General features: G+C 42.5%; 1 protein-coding gene across 1 annotated transcript in view; it reads right to left on the bottom strand.

Annotated features, from left to right (window-relative positions):
- Nucleotides 1-4472, bottom strand: part of LOC131357356 (protein inscuteable homolog) — a 43589-nt gene extending 39117 nt beyond the window's left edge. The window contains exon 1 of the mRNA XM_058396288.1: nt 3753-4472. The gene's annotated coding sequence lies outside the window, so the exon portion shown is untranslated. The remainder of the gene's footprint in view (nt 1-3752) is intronic.
- Between the last annotated feature and the right edge of the window lie 625 nt (nt 4473-5097).

A 5097-nucleotide genomic window follows, 5' to 3' on the forward strand; every position in this document is an offset into this window, starting at 1 on the left:
ATAATAAATAAGTCTCTCTCTCTCTCTCTCACACACACACACACACACACACTCCTCTCCCCCCGTCCACACTGCCTCGAATACCATATGACCACCTTACGCTGAGATTAAAGAGTTGTGTTTATTTATGTAGGACGTGACACACAACACACTAAAGTTTAGAATAAAACACACTAGTGAACACTTACACAGAGCAAAATGACAGAACTGCTGAACGAGTGATGGAGTGGATGAATAAGTGCGTAAAATTCTTTAACAAATGACTCACATATCAAATGGCTCACTCACTGATTTAATAACTGAGTCACTTGTTCACTGATTACTCGATTCATCTGCTCACTGACTCACTGTTCACTCAGTAACACAGATAACTAGTAAAGACTAATTCATAAGAATATGTTACATAACCTGTGCTGCTGTTGAGTCAGTGTGAACAACAGAATGACTCCTGAGTCACGTTCTAAACAATTCAGTCCAACTGCAAAAATACAGCACTCAGATTCTTCGTGTGTGTGTGTGTGTGTGAACCTGAACCCACACATGGTGAAAACAAAGGCAACTCTTCAGATGTGGAATTCTTGTGGTGTTGTTCCAGGGAAATCGAAGCTAAGTGGAGCTGAAACGTGCTCAGAGGAAAGAGGGGGAAATAAGACTGCTACCTCAGCATACCTGTGTGTGTGTTTGTAGGGTGTGTAGGGTGTGTGTGTAGGGTATGTTGCTACTGCTCCTTGCAACCACCACTTACACTAACACTTTATTACGCTGTGACATCATTATGCACATAGATGCTTATTTACAGCAACACACACACACACACACACACACACATACACACACACACACCTGACAAACACACACACACACACCCGACACACACACACCCTGCACACACACACACATGCACAATTATCTCATATGCTAATTGTCAGTAAGCTATCCCATCATGTTTTCCCTTTCAGTGTCTGCTGTTCCTCAGAGGAGAATCTTATATTTCCGTTTGTTATTAATTTAGTTCAAATCAAATGCTGCCTTTTCTCGGTAATGTCATGTCTGAGGTAAATCCTTTCTATTCTCACTCAGTCTTCAAACAGCTTGTGACTAGCAACCTGTTAGCTAGCGAAACATTAAACACAGTGAGAAGTCTAAAAACTCATCATTTGGGATCTTCTAACCCTAACTCTAACCCTTAGCTAAGCCACGAAAACAGTGTTACGGTGTCTTTTCTTAATAATTTCTCCGAGGTAAATGTCGATATTCCTTTCGCATTCCCACATTTGAGGCTTAAAGGCTAGTGAGCTAGATTCATTTGCACTGTTTGTCGACTTCAGTGTGAATCTATCAAGCTTTTAAAATAGACAATTTCGCAGTGCTCTAATGAGTACAACAAGTTTGTAAAAGGAATCGAATATCCTGGATAGAGTGTGAGCATGTGTGCGATTTTAGCAAGTGAGACGGTGCACAGTGACATCAACATGCCGTAAAAATACCATTAAGAAGCATTCAGGACGGTGAGCAGCGCAACGCTCCAGCGCTCAGGACCCGACTGTGGAAAACAAAGAGGTTCTGTGCAGCGTAACTGTATACCCACAGCTGTGTGTGTGTGTGTGTGTGTAAGACTGTCATTAGTGGTGAAGCTCTTTCTCTCTGCTCTGTGATTAGCGACAGCGCTAGTCTGACAGTCTGCCATTAACATGAACACACCCAGCTAAAGAGCATTTAAACATCAAACTGAACTTTATTTTTATTTCTAATTTCATTTAAAAAAAAAAAAAAAGTCTCCTCCCATCCTTTACTAATGAGAGAAACAGAGCGGGGGGAGAGAGAGAGAGGGAGGAAGAAGAGAGGAACAAATGAATGAATGAATGAATGGATAAAATAAATAAAAAAGAAGAAGAAGAAGAAGAAGAAGAAGGAGAAAAAAAGGAAGGAAGTAAACTAAAGAAAGGTCTAGAAGAAATGTATGTGAGAAGAGGAACTTAAACAAAGAGGGAAGAAGGTAAGGAAAGAAAGGAAAGGAGTTATGGAAAAGGTCAAAAGAAAGAAATAAAAAAAGAAAGGAACAAAATGCAAGTAAACAAGTAAAGAATAAAAGGGAAGAAGAAGAAAAAGAGGAAGAAGATGAAGAAGAAGAGGAAGAAGATGAAGAAGAAGAAGAAGAAGAAGAAGAGGAAGAAGAAGAGGAAGAAGAAGAAGAAGAGGAAGAAGAAGAGGAAGAAGATGAAGAAGAAGATGAAGAAGATGAAGAAGAAGAAGAAGAAGAAGAAGAAGAGGAAGAAGAAGGGGAAGAAGAAGGAGATTCTTTAAAGGTATAACAGTCGTTTGATTCCAGATAAACGGACAGTTTATCACGTGTTTCAGTTCACAGCCACCGCAATACGAAGAGACGCCTCACGTTACTGCTCACGCTTCGTCTCAGTCACGTCTCTAAACAGAGCAAGTGATCTACATTAATGTCCTGATTCTCATATTGTTCATACAACACTGAAGCTGACGGATAACTATAAGCTATAAAGACTCGTCCCCTCAGCAATCTCTCTCTTTATTCTCTCTTCAGCTATAAAGACTCGTCCCCTCAGGAGTCTCTCTTTATTCTCTCTTCAGCTATAAAGACTCGTCCCCTCAGGAGTCTCTCTTTATTCTCTCTTCAGCTGTGAAGACTCATCCCCTCAGCAGTCTCTCTCTTTATTCTCTCTTCAGCTATAAAGACTCATCCCCTCAGCAGTCTCTCTTTATTCTCTCTTCAGCTGTAAAGACTCGTCCCCTCGGCAGTCTCTCTCTTTATTCTCTCTTCAGCTGTACAGACTCGTCCCCTCAGCAGTCTCTCTTTATTCTCTCTCTTCAGCTACATACATACACACACACATACACACTGATACACATGGCTGACAATAGAGACTCCTTCACCACATCATACACACACACACACACACAGCATTAACACTGAAAACTCCTTTACCACATCATATACACACACACACACACACACATCACACACAGCACTGACACTGGAGACTCCTTTACTACATCATTCGCACACACACACACACACACACACACACACACACTGATACACAGCACTGACACTGGATTCTCCTTCACCACATCATACACACACACACACACACACACATACAAACACACACACACTGATACACAGCACTGACACTGGATTCTCCTTCACCACATCATACACACACACACACACACACACACACACACACACTGATACACAGCACTGACACTGGAGACTCCTTCACCACATCATACATAAATCAATGCCACTCTACAGAAAACATCACAGTATCAGCATTTACACACTCTTAAAAACCTGCTGTTGGAGAGAATTAATCAACACCTGACTACCAATCAGAGTCCAGACCTCAGTGCTGTGTGTGTGATAATAATTAAACTCATTGTCATGCTGTTTTACGGTATGTGTGTGACGTAGGATGAAAGATGTTGGTTCCGTGTCTGGTGTGAATTCAGGGTTAGTGTAAGCTGAACTGAGGTCACCTCATTATGACCTCATCAGCTGTCAGTGTGAAATGAAATTCTCCAACGTCCATCAGTGTGTCCAAGCAGGGAAGCTTTATAAAGTTACAAAACTTCAGAGTGTAAAAGTCTCCCTCATTCATCTAACTGATATACTCAGCTCTGAACACTATAAAACTCAACACGCGCACACACACACACACACACACACAGTGTCACAAAGCTGTGAAAGCTGAATGAATGAAAAGGTGAAGACTTACTGAACGGTCTGCTGAAGTCCTGCAGGATTTCATCCTCAATGCCTTGTGTGTGTATATGTGTGTGTGTGTGTGTTATCTGAGTCCGTCTGTGTCTGATAATGTTTGTGTCTGCGTCTGTCGTCCCTCACAGAGAGAAAAGCGTGTGTGAGAGAGAGAGCCTCACTGAGCTGCACTGAGACTATAACGACTTTTAGATTCTCCTCTGGAGCTCGGCTGGGCTTGAGGCCAGACTCACTCTAAACTCGTCTATTTGTGTCTGCGAGGCTGCGCTGCACTTTTTCACGGCGTTGTGGTCAGGCGTGTAATTTCACATGAGCTGGTTACGGCACTGTGTAACTGTAGACCTCCGGGCAGAACTGCCGACGCAGTGACGGGGACGTGGAGGTTTTTAAAGTCTGACAGAAAAACAGCTGAAACCGCATGAAGAGCCGGAGGAGTGGAAACCAGATGTGGACGGAGAAAAAACATGGCTGAGCCAGCCAGACGCTGCAGCAGCACCAGCAGCAGCATGAAACCTGATTTCTCACCCGGACACACCGTGTTTACTTTTATTCCCTAGATGTATTGAGCGAGGGGAGCGGGCGTGATGTCTAGAAGAGAGTTATTTCTGGACTTTCAGTGTCTACTTTTCATTTCACAGCGTCCTGCTGCAGAGTCCCAGGAAAGTAAAAGACAAACGGAACAAACCCACAAACACCACGTCTGTTTCTTGAACACAATACTGATCTCACAAACTGACTGAGAGAGAGAGAGAGAGAGAGGCAGAGAGAGAGAGACAGAGAGAGATAAAGAAAGAGAGAGAGAGAGAGAGAGAGAGACAGAGAGAGAGAGAGACAGAGAGAGAACGAGAGACAGAAAGAGAGAGAGAGGCAGAGAGAGAGAGAGAGAGAGAGAGAGAGAGAGAGAGAGAGATGACATCATGGGCTACCAGTCTGCATTGAACTTTTCCAACATTCCATCAGTGTTTCAGTCAGTGAGCGTCTTTCCCGCTTCAATCTGAAATTTTTGAAAATAAACTAAAAATAAATAAAAACATAAATAAACTTTATTTAAAAAAACAAAACAAAACTCCTGTGAAATTCTCTACAAAAATCCGGAGTGAGATTCTCTCTCTCTGTCTCTCTCTCTCTCACACACACACACACACATACATACACACACCACAATCACTCCCAGATGTTCACTATTAAGGCTGCGCACTTGAATGCTAAATGCTGCTGGAATGGGAACAAACCCAAAGTGAAAAACACACAGTCCTTACAAATTATACACTGCGCATTTCCATCATCCAGAGAACTTTCCATAAGAATTCCAGTGTGATTCAGTCAGGAGAGCATTTCTATCC

The sequence above is a fragment of the Hemibagrus wyckioides genome, linkage group LG08 (genome assembly GCF_019097595.1).
Source record: "Hemibagrus wyckioides isolate EC202008001 linkage group LG08, SWU_Hwy_1.0, whole genome shotgun sequence".
Taxonomy (NCBI): domain Eukaryota; kingdom Metazoa; phylum Chordata; class Actinopteri; order Siluriformes; family Bagridae; genus Hemibagrus; species Hemibagrus wyckioides.